Source organism: Emydura macquarii, unplaced genomic scaffold, assembly GCF_026122565.2.
Source record: "Emydura macquarii macquarii isolate MOO-44397 ecotype Brisbane River unplaced genomic scaffold, CSIRO-AGI_Emac_v2 contig_2205, whole genome shotgun sequence".
NCBI lineage: Eukaryota > Metazoa > Chordata > Testudines > Chelidae > Emydura > Emydura macquarii.
Genome location: NW_027132342.1, coordinates 1,803,115 through 1,815,386, shown reverse-complemented (window position 1 = coordinate 1,815,386; position 12,272 = coordinate 1,803,115). Strand labels below are relative to the sequence as shown.

General features: G+C 42.2%; 1 long non-coding RNA gene across 1 annotated transcript in view; it reads left to right on the top strand.

The window, feature by feature from the left end:
- LOC137160592 (uncharacterized) overlaps positions 1-11,293 on the top strand; it is a 32,210-nt gene extending 20,917 nt beyond the window's left edge. Inside the window, exons 2-3 of the long non-coding RNA XR_010921939.1 lie at positions 4,010-4,126; positions 11,246-11,293. This is a non-coding gene — a long non-coding RNA (uncharacterized lncRNA). The remainder of the gene's footprint in view (positions 1-4,009; positions 4,127-11,245) is intronic.
- Positions 11,294-12,272: the final 979 nt, after the last annotated feature.

Genomic DNA, 12,272 nt, shown 5'->3' with positions numbered 1-12,272 from the left:
TTTTTCTTTGGTATTTCCAAAGTTCTGGTCAGGAATTTGGAGGGGAGATTACTACTCAGTGGACTGACAGTAAATCCTGTGATAAGAAATTAGGACATGGTGTCCAGAGGCAAAGATAGTAAGAGACTGAACTATAATAAAGGGGGTATTTTCTTGCAGCAATGTTTATGACAATGTATGTGACAAAGTGAACATACAACAGAAAGGTGTGGCATTTCAACACTGATCTCAATGAACAATGAACTGATCTCAAAGAGATACTGCCCATACAACCCAGGAGGGTGGAAATAACCACTGGCACAGGCTTTTTTTTAAAAAGGAAACTACTGAATAAAAAGCAGTCCTACAGAAAAAACTGTGAAGAGAAGGAGTGGTAATAGCAGATATTAACATTCTTAGCTACATATTCTGCAATGTTGATGAGGATATAGTATCAATTTGTATTGTATTTGTGTGGTCAAACAGACTAGCATGCTCATTTCCATTTTACACAGAAGATTAGAGGAAATGAAGCCACAAATTTAATGATTTGATAACAAACTATATCAAACCACGAGACAGAAGTTTGAGAGAATTTAAGTTTTGTGGCCCAGAATAGAGAGGTACACGATTAGACTGTAGAATGTTAACAGTAACAAGGGAATGGCAGAGTAAGAGAAGTCAGAAGTTTGGTAAACAAGAACAGTGAAATAATGTAGAAAAGACCTGGAACTGCAGATAGAGGGCCAAAATCTGCCCTCCTATTCAATGAGTTGTATGCACATATATTAGGATCAAAAAGGCCCAAGGAATTTGGATGGTACATACAGCAAGCCTTTCTATAGTGGGGATGATATAACAGTCTTAAGAGAATTTGGCCTATGCACTGTCAAAAATTCTTATTCTACAGTAAACGCCAGTCACCTGCATGACAAGAATGCAAAATAAGGAAAAAAAAAATGTACTGGGACACAATAAAACTAGGGAATGAAATATTAAGAATACCACCTTATTACTAGCACTGTTCTATGGATTATCATTCCTTACATAATACTCTTTAGACCATTAATCGACACCTAGGACACCCACAGGATGTTAGTTTATTATGTTTGGTATCTTGTAACTGCTGGTGCATTATGAGATCAGAGTTTGTAGCAACACATGGCAATAGGGGAGCTGTTCGCCCATGCTTCATTACTTCTTGACCTTTCCGATGATACCCAATTGAAAAAGGATCAGTTCGTACATCTGGCGAAAGCCTAATTTACTAATATGCTGTCCTCCTGAGTCACTCTTGTAATATGTCTGCTGAACTTTTTATATATCTTGACCCCTGTTAGTTCATGTTGTTCTGTTATTTACTTTTGACATGCACACACACATTGCCTCAGGGTTATTAATGAGCTGCAAAATTTGGGGTTGGGGATGTCTTTAATGTTTTGCCTTTTATCCACTCCAAGTTAGACAAGAATAACACTGAGTCTTTAACCCAATGGTTTCCAGGCAGTCATTCAAAACAACCAAAAGTTGTGCATAGCCAAAAAACTAACCATGGTACAAATCCCTCAGCCAGCTATTTCGGTAACATGAACTTCAATAGTCACAAGAAATACTGCTTTACAGAAAATATAAATAACATCTCCTGAGATAAAATAGATTTACCTTTTGGAGAAAAACATAGAGCAGTATATCAGCATGCAGCTATATAAGCATACAGAAATCTTATTCACATCATATTGTATTGACAGGACCAGAGCCTCAGCTGCTGTAGATTAGCATAGCCCCACTGAATTCAGTTCAGCTAGGCTGATCTGCACTATCTAGATGAAGATCTGGCCCCCTGTATTTTTTCCGACAAACATTAATTCCAAAACTTAGAGCTATTGATTTCCCTCACGCAAGAAGACATCTTTGTATGCAGTTACACTTGATTGTACAAAATAGATCCATTTCCTTCTTTGGAACATGAAATAAGTAGGGGAAATAAGCAGGCCATCTGATAAATTCTGAACAGAACACTTTTTTTAAAAATTGAGATCATGTATCAAATTATTTCTTGCTTACCATAAAATATTAATCTGCACATAGAACCCAATCTTGAAGCTCCTTGATCACTTTTTTTTTTTTTTTTTTTTTTTTAAACTTGGGACTTCAGTGTGACATTTGGCCTGAGTAAACTCTCAAGCTATGGCTAAACTGATGGCAGCAAAGTCACCGCCGTCAGATCGATTTCTCTGGATCGACTGAGCAGTCAGTGAAGACCCACTCAGTCGATCCAGAAATCGACATACTAAGACCACCTTCACAAGTGGTGCAGTGCAGTGAAGATAGCGCGAAAAAGAGAAGCAGAGAAGTCGACGTGAGTTACGCAAGTTTTTTGTGTAGCTTGCGTAACTCCCGTCGACTGCTGCCAAATCTTGGAGGTAAGTGTAGACAGGGTCTAAGAGTACGTCTACTATGACGGCAGCAAAGTTGCCGCCATCAGATCGTCCTTTCTGGATTGATTGGGTGGTCAGTGAAGACCCGCTCAATCGATCCAGAAGTCGACGCTGTAAAGGGACATAGCGCTGCATCAATGGGAACATGGTTCCCATCGGCACAGTGCACTGAAGACACCACGCAAAAGGGAAGCAGAGTAGCTTGCGTAACTCCTGTTGATTTCCCACCGAATCACCAGGTATGTGTAGACCAGGGCTAAGATCTAAATGCACCTATGCCTTTCATCTGAGAATGTCAAACCACCTTACAAATGTTAATTACTGATAGATAATTGTGTCTCCAGAATTCATGGTGTGATTGGTCCTTCACTAAAGGAAAGAGAGGTTGTCTCAGATGTCTTAGTTATGAATAGGCCCACTCTTCTGAGGTAGCCTCTCAAGATTTCCACAGCAATAGCAAGGATAAACACACCCGTTTTATGAAACTTGTTTCTTGTATTAGCAGAAGGGAGGTGCTCATTTGTTCTGACTGAAAGCTAGCATTTGTCTCATTGGATGGCATTTTTAATTTGCAGAATATTTTCCTATCATGAGGTACCTCTATCAGGTCTATTATTTGTATTGCAGAAGTGTCTATGGTCTCTCCAGTCTTGGACCATGAACTCATTGTGTTAGGTGATATACAAAACAAAAAGAATGATCTCTGCCCCTAAAGCAAGAAGATTGTGAATATAGATGTGATTAGGAGGGCAAAGTCTTTTTCCATGTATATACCTAGAAAATGCCTGTAATGCTCACTTTAAAATGCCTGAGTCAGATAAGAAACTTCAGGACTAGGTCCCTCTGCTTTGTGAAAGAGTTTTGATATGGCTATCCACTGATGCATTGTCAAGTTTTCCGTGCAAATGCTGTAGCCATTCAGGATGAACACAGGACTTACTGTGAACCAGACCATGGGTCCATCAAGTAAGGAATCCTGCCTTTAGAAGTGGCCCATATCAAATACTTCAAAGAAAAGCAAAAAAAAAAAAAAAAATTCCATAATACACCCAGCTAATTGGGAGAATCACACCTTTAAGATGGACAAAGAAACAAATAAGTCTCAGCAAGGACAGTAGAGAATTTTAAATGAATGCTTTTTCCCTTTAGTTTCAGAAATAGATTGCAGATTCAGTCTTATCTCACCCTCACGTTGAGGGAAGTTATTCATTTTTTTCCCCAAAAAAATACCTACATTCCACACCAACCTGTGGTTACCCAAAGTCTGTTGTTGGAAATTATTTACATTTGAAGTAAAGAACCCTCAAACTAAATTATAGAACGTGTTATTTTAGTCTAAAGGAAGGAATTCTACAGCATTTTGCATTTTCTTCATGAATAAATTTTGCATTGCTCATGCTGCAGCCTGTCACACATTGTAGATCACCTTTATTCCAGTTTCACAGGTGTGTTCCAGCAACAAGGAGCAAACACTTAAGGTCAGTCTCAGTTACTACTCTTTTTGATTTGGAATGAATGAAAACTAGAATAAGAAAGAACAAAAGTGAAGTCTGCATGAGAGAGAACATTTTGTGTGTGTCTCTTTCTCACAGGTTCTATGAACGAAAATGTATTCTCAGAAATGTAAAGGTGCTCCAAAATCAGAAGCAACATCATTTCATCGCTATGTAGACCATACATGTTAATACTCTTCAGCAAGTTTAAAGAAGGTAGGTTCTAGTGCTCTGGGGGAAAAGAGCAAGAATGGTTAATTGTAGCCTTGCTGGATTTCCACATTTCACCAAGGGCTCAACAAGAACTAAATAAAGTTTAATCAGGTCCAGTAAAGATAGTTTTTAATGAAGTGAATTCTGCAGTGTGTGATCATCATTAAAGTTGAGGAGTTAATCAAATATCCTAAAGCACAAAGGAAAATTTAAAAGATCTAGGAAACACTGTACCTCTTCGAACATGGATCCTCCTAAAAAAGAAGGCAAATGAAATAAAAACATTTAATAAAAGTTGCTTTAAAAAAAATCATTTCTCTGTCAAGTAACGCCTCATCTACAAAAGAGGGGGAGGTTTCTGACTCCTGAGTCAGAATCCCAGGACAGGTTGTTGCCTAGCGATTACTTTGAGATGGTGATTAAAGGCGTAATTTAAAACACTAGGATTACAAAAGGAAAGAAGAACTTAAAACTGCCTTGGAAAAATTATTCCACATCCTCTGCAAGAAGGAAAATAACCTACTCCTGAACGCTACTCTAGAAGACATAATTAAAGGGGAATGAATACTCCCTAACAAAGGGAAGTGTTTTACTGGGGGCAATATGAAATATTGTAAACTAGAAAAAAGAAAAACTTACATTACTGTGTGGGGTGTATGTGTTCAGTACAAATTTCAAGGTAGAGTTATTGTCCTCACAGAAGAGATGGTGAGTCCTTCTGAGGTCAGATTATTGACCTGGAAGCCACTTTTATAAGAGAGTTGAAACACCAGAGAGTATGTCTACACAACAAAGAAAAACCCACAGCTGGCCCCTGACAGCTGACTCGGGCTCTCAAGGCTGGGGCTGTGTCATTGCTGTATTGACTTCTGGGCTCACCCAGGCTCTAAGTCCCTGTGAGGTGGGAGGGTCCGAGAGTTCAGGCTGAGCCCAAGCCTGGAAGTCTACACTGCAATGAAACAACCCTGCAGCCGAGTCAGCTAGCACGGGCCAGCTGCGGGTTTTTAATTGCAGCACAGACATACCCTTGGAATCTAAACAACAAAACTACAGGTGCTGCTCTGTTGCCACCCTTCTTAACCACCTTCTTTGTCAGAACAATTTTAAGATGGGAGGGAAAAAAAGCCCTCTTGTTTTTTTTTTGTTTGTTTGTTTGTTTTTAAAAATATATATATATATATATATATAAGCATACCCAAGCAGTCAACAGCAAAAATATTTGTGCCAATGATGGACATTTATAGATTCTTGTCTTCTACAGTTTTTACTTTAAACATCATCGCGTCATCCATGGTTCAGTCCACGGGGAAGTAGATGTTCCAGGTGTGGAGCAACTGATTAGTACTGCCCAATTTTCAAAGTGACATCAGAGAAGCACTCTTAAAGAGATGGTGTCTATCATGGTCTCTTGGAGTGGTCTTTCGAGGAGCCCCTGCTTCTCCTGGCTGACCCTCTTTAGCTGGTCTTTAATCAGGTCGATAGCTTGACCCTCACTTCTAATTCAGACTAACTGCCCTTCAATTTTAAGGGCTTGCAGTCTGCTTCAGTCGCTTGGTTACTTTTTTGAAGGCAGCCTGGTGCAGGACTGCCTCCCCTTTGCTGGCCCAGGCCTTTCTACCTGCCCTTCCTTCTCTGGTCTCTCTTTTTATAGCAGGTCTTGTTTGTTTTATTGGTTGAAGCTGTGGGTGCTTGGCTCCAAGAGTGGCATCTGGGTGGGGGTGTAATCAAGCTGCTTGCAGGTAAACAGGAGAGGTTCTCCCCTCCCACTCTGTCTATGCTCAGTATGGGGTTGGCAGACTCCATTGCAAAGTCCTCAGGACAAATATTTCTGATCTTCCAACTCTGACAAAAATGGGCTGAAAAAACTTTCAGACATGAGAACATACTCTGATTGGAAACACAGGTTGGGAGGTGGGGGAGGTAAGGATCACCTTAATACAAAGAATGAAAGGATAAGAGAGAGACTGGGTCCTAAAACTGAGAACCTATTTCCACAAGAAAATATCCTTATGAATGTCTCATTGCCCGAGAGACTAGGCCAGATCCACCACAAAGGTTAAGCAACAGCATTACTGCAAACCCCAAAGTACAGATTTCAGAAAACTGATAAAGTCTAAAAATCCAACAGCAAGACACACAACGTGCAGTGCACAGTATAATTCAGCTGATGAAGATGAAGGCCCATTCAACATATGCCTTTTTTTAATTCTTTCAAAGTATTATACTCAGTCTTCAGGCTAGTCTTTAAAGAAATTTCCAAGAGTACCCATAGTCAATATATGAATCCTAGTATCAATTTTATTGTCCATACCCTTGTGGCACTTTTGAACATATGTAGATCAGACACTTGCACATAGGTTCCCCAAGTAGATCACTGGAAATATCTCAATTTCACTTGTGACACAACCATTCAGTACAAAATCTGTGGAGAGCTGATAGTTCAAATGATATTAACAGTCCTGTGATAGTCACCCTATTCTATCTGAGGAGGTATTCCTATGATAATGTGGTAGTAACAGCATTCTACTTTTAGAAGATACCATTGTGGTAAGTTTGTTTGTTTTTTTATGATCTCTAGGAGTCACTTGTTTTCGATCGTGGGATCAATATTTTGATGAGAAAATATGAAGTATTTAAGGATAGCAGATAATTTTTGCCATACTTCTGCAATCCAAACATTCTTCCTCAAACATATCTATGGCTACATCTACACATGTGAATGTCCATGGGTATTTGTCTGTGAAGTTCTAGTGTCCGAAGTTTTGATTCTGCACTGAGTTTATATATACTGCAGTGGGCATGGGTACATGGAGTGTATCCCCAGCCATCCTGCCTATTATCAGTGTGTGACATTTGTGCTGCTATTTTGTGGGGGTAGCCCACTGTCTTCTGTGCATCACAGGAGACCCACTAGGAACCCCCTTGCTGCATGTTACTGGAATTGTCTGCCTCCTTGACACATCTCCCACTCACCTCTTCTGCCAGAAGACATAGAACAAGTTCTGGATGATGCGTTTCTACTCCTGCTACTTGTTGGGGGGGAGGGGGGGGAGAATGTTCATGAGGCACAATACTTAATCTGCTAGGTATTTGATGGAATTGGGCCAGACCTTTTTTACACACTGAAGATGAGTGACCAACATGATGAGCGAATCCTCTGCAGTCCCATGGAACAGATAATGTCACTGCCAATAGTGCCAGGGTATGTCCATGGCTAGACTGCTGCTTCTGTCCAGGAGAACCAGCATAGTGTGGTGAGATCACATTGTTTTGGACATGTGAGATGGTTATCAATGGCTTCAGACATTCCAGTTGAGGAAGCAGTCCTTCATGGAGCTATGTGAGGAGCAGCTATTGCACCAACCCGTCAGTGCCAAACCACTTATTTTCAGAGATCCATACCCATGCAGATGTGGGTGGCTATTGCTCTTTGGAAGTTTGGGAACACCTGGCAGCTACCAATCAGTTGCAAACCTATTTGGGGTTGGGAAGCCCACTGGTGGGGTGGTGGTTACAAGTTTACCAGGCAATCATACTGTAATATGGTGGTTACCAACACGAAATACTAGAAATTATAGCAGACCTGTGCAAGGGCTATCATCCGTACCCAGATCCCCATTCTTTGCACATCCAAATGCACGAGCGAATATGTGAACCAAAAATGTGCTATTTACTCTTCCTGTAAAGGTCAGTTCATGAACACCAACACTGGACATTAGGAAAGGTCCATGCTCCCAGGGGCCCAGGGAATTGGGATTGTGCTTGGTGGGTGGAGGATAAGGGACTTTATTCCCCAGAAATGACATGGTTCTGCATGGTATCTCAGTTCCAACAGTTACTTTGGGGGGTCCCACATACCGACTACTAATTTGGCTCATGAAGCTGTACCCCAACATCAGTGATCCAGTCAAAAGGGAATTCAACTACAGACTGAGTAGCTGCAGAGTGGTGTCTAAGCATGCATTTTGGTGCTGAACGCTCATGGGCAATGTCTAGATTTCAGTGTGGCCAACACGATCCACAATTTTGCAGTTTTCTGTGCCCTCCACACCATTTGAGGAAGGATACTTCCATATGGAATGGACACGGGACAGAACAGGTTTGCAAAGTTTGTACAGACAGCCAGACCCCCTCATGTGTACACTAGTCCTTGCAGACTCGAGAAATCTGGGATGCAGTATGCTTATGCATCCTGGAACAATGGGGAAGCCAGAAGGTAAACTCAATGCTGAGCCATCTCATCTTATGGTGCTGTGGAAAAAGTTCAGGACAACATTGGCACGTAGTTATGTGCCCACATATTTCTGGGTTTTGATCTCCTGCAGACAAAATAGACTGCAGAAAAACTGGACTGCAGACAAAATAGAACCCGGATGCATATGCATATGGTGTTAGGCAGGGTCAGAACAAGATCAAAGAGGTTCCCTGGTATGGAGAGGGTGGGAAAACTCAGAGGGAAGACCTCACTGGGAAGATCCCAGCAGGAACCACCCCATTAAAGACGACCACCTGTTAAGAGATCCATCAGCCTCTATAATATCTATAATATAATATAATATCATATAATATAATATAAAATACGGCATTGACTATTGTTTTGGCTCTCTCAGGTTGTATAGATGGGTATTTGAGTGTGACCTATTATAAAAACAAGATTTTTTTTTTTTTTTTTTTTTACTTGTAACTGTTTGCGGTCACTGTATTTGTTTTTTGTGTGCTCGTAAGACTCTCCCAACCCAAGAGAATCATAAAGGATAACTTTCACCCTATGCATCATGTAAACCATAGCACCAGAGGAGCAGAGCTCCCTCCCTAGGAACACTGTAGTTTAACACAAAACTATCGTCAGTTTTTAATTAGAGGTTACAGTGCCTTATCAAGAGCCCTACATTGTGACTTTTTTTTTTTTTTTTTTTTTAATTAAAGGTCTGGGAGGGGTTTTGCAGCTTTTCTTTACACCGTTCCCTGATAGCAGTGATTACAGCTCATATGGGCTACTTTAGCATGATTACACCCCAGATGAAGAGTGGTCAAGTTTTCATAGGAAGGAAGGGACCATTTAAGCACTGTTTATTGTTTCATGTCTTCTCTGTGAATTTAATCTTGACCTTTAACAGGCGGTACATAGAATATATTACCAAAGCCATAAAGAAGTTTATGTACACGTCTCTTGTGTTTTCCAGTTTGCTGCTGTTGAGAGGAGCATGTAGCTTCTGAGCCACAGTTAGCTGTCCTTACCCCTGCTGCTTTCTTTTACATCAGGCCCTTTCAGGACAGGAGTTGAGGGAGCAGGTGGGGGCGGGTTAGAGGATTATTTGTAGCATCACTGAGTTGCAGAAATAAAATCCACATGCAGTGAAACTTGGGGTCCTATCCCACACCTGCAGACGTTCCTATTCCTCATTGTCAGGAAAGAGGGTATACACACAAGTAAAAGGAACAGTAAAATTTATTGAAAGTGATACAAGGAGAACAACAGTACATTATTTTTTTCAAAAAGAAAAGAGATGAAATCACAGTTGGTTGCACTCCCTAAGCAACATAAATGTTGTCTGTCAACTTGTCTCCTTGTCTTTCCCTCGCCCTCTTAGCTGGACAAGGGATGAACAGCTATGGAAAACTTTTCAGGGGAAGAAATGAGGATGTCTCCTCTCCAGGGTTTAGGGCTGGAAACATGCTGGGTTTCAGGGACTGCCTGGGTCTCACTGCCTTCCTGCACGCTAAGGAGGGTTGCCCTTGAAGGGGTTTCAGGTGCTGACAGGGGAGGGGAGGTATTGAGCCAGGAGTGCAACCAGTGCAACCCTGTCACTTGGGGGCGGTTGAATCCTCTGCCTCAGCCACACACAGGGTGGCAGCTGGGGAAGTAGTCCTGGGAGGAGGGAGCAGTTCCACTTCCCAGAGAGGAGCTGCAGCCCCTGGCAGCAGGCAAGCCTGAATGCATTCTGCCACTAGTTGAGTGATTGCATCAGGGCATGATCCCATTTCCTATGGCATTGATCATGCTCCAGAAAGTGGCACATCAGTTTTTCTGGCTGCTTCAGCGTGGCTTGGAGTGGGGAGAGACCAGACACCAAGGTCTGGGAACAGTAAAAAAAAAAAAAAAAAAAAAATTTCCAATGATAATGGGGAGAAAAGACGGCTGTGCTGGTCCTTGGACAACGAAAGGGTTTCCCCTTTCCTTGCCTGGATGTAATTGTGCCCACACCTAACCCAGTCATACCTTCCTCTCCCCACTAGTTTCCATGCAGATGATGTTTGTAAGGGAACAGAAAAGGCAGCAGGAGAGGGAAGAGGAGTCTTTTGGCAAACACAAACAACAAGAGTCCTGTAGCACTTTAAAGACTAACTCATTTAATTTCTGCAGGCATAAGCTTTTGTGGGCTGTAACCCACTTCGTCAGATGCAAGAAATAGAAATCAGATAGGGGGTATATATAGACATCCAAGGGTAAGGAACAACAATGGGGAAGGTAGGTATAAGCAAAGTTTGGATGTACATATACACCTCCTATCTGATTTCTATTTCTTGCATCTGACGAAGTGGGTTACAGCCCACAAAAGCTTATGCCTGCAGAAATTAAATGTGTTAGTCTTTAAAGTGCTACAGGACTCTCGTTGTTTTTGCTGTATACAGACTAATACGGCTACCCCTCTGGAACTTCTGACAAACAAGTTTTCTACAACTGTCCTATCCCCAACCATCAACTTTCCAAATCAACCTCCTCCCTTCCTTCCTTTCTCCCAGTCCTTGCAGCCCTGCGACTATCACTGCCAGGGCCAAGAAATGCACAGACCCAGGGCACACCCACAGTTTGTTACTGAACTTCACTAGCCCTGCTGCTATAGGTGTGATGGTGGTTCCTAGGATTTCAATCAAAATTTGTTTTTAATAACTGTGCCTTAGTCTCAAACCATTTTGGGATGGAGTGGGGAGGGGAGCTCGCTGTGGGGCATGTCGCACTGCAGCAGGGGGTCTATTGGCAGAAAGGGTGGGAGGGTCCATTGTAAAACTTATCTGCCTTGGATTCTGGTTCCTACCAAGGCTTGGGGTCCTCTTCAGGCTCTTTTCCTGAACCAAATCTGCTGAGTAGAAGCACAAAATCACATGCTCCTCTTTTTCCAGGTCTCCTGGGACTTCCTCCAGGGTCCCTGCTGCCTTTTTGCCCTGGCCGCCATTGGCATCCTGTCCATACAATGAGGCTGGCAGGCTTGAGGAGGGGGTCGTGAGCCTCTTCAGACTCTGTACTGGGAGGCCTGGAGCCTCTTAGTCCATCTTATCATAGCATGGACATCTGTGAGGGTCCCTCCTGGAGTGACTGTTGGAGTCCTTTGCCTTTTGATAGAAGAGTCTGAGGTGCTTCATGCATTCCTGGCACTGGGCTGGAGTATGGTGAATGCCCATCTGCTCCAGCCGCCCTGAAGTATCTCATAGAGGTGAATGTTCCTGCTGCTCTGGGCAAAGTCATGGAGGGTAGTGTACTCTGCCCACATGTTGATGAGAACCTGTGTGTGTTCAGTTGACCAGGCAGCTGCTCTGAGATCATGAGTCATTGTAACCGGTACTGACCAAAGTGTAGTGGTCAGCATAGTTTATGGCACAACAATGCATGTTATCATGTACACCTGCAAGTGTAGATGTAGTCTATATCTGACAGTACTAGTAGGCATATTGTAGATGAAAACCTACCTGTCAAGAAATTTGAGAGGCAGTCCTTAGGAACTTTTGAATCTGTTACTACCACCTAGTCAACTGACCTTGTACTTGAGTCAGGCTGGAGAGGCCTATGCTTTTAGATGCGGAGGGCCCCAATGCATTCCCCACAGACAATCCACTCACTGATTAAGTTACAGACTACTCAAAATAGAAAGAAGGAAAGAGCATCCATTCTCTTTCTTCTTGGAGCTAAATACTCCCATATCACTTTCCATCCTACACCTCTGCCAGTCAGACTAGGTCCTGCTTGATTTCAGGATCCTATTTTGGATCTAAATCTTTCTGTCTTGAGGCTATCAGCATTGCTACTGAAATGGGAAAAAATCATGAAAAAGAAAGGTTAATTATCTTCCACCTGTAGTCTTGAGCCTGGGTCTGTTTCTGAAATCAATGCTCAGACACAGGGCTACTTGACTATCTCTGTCCTTTCAGATGT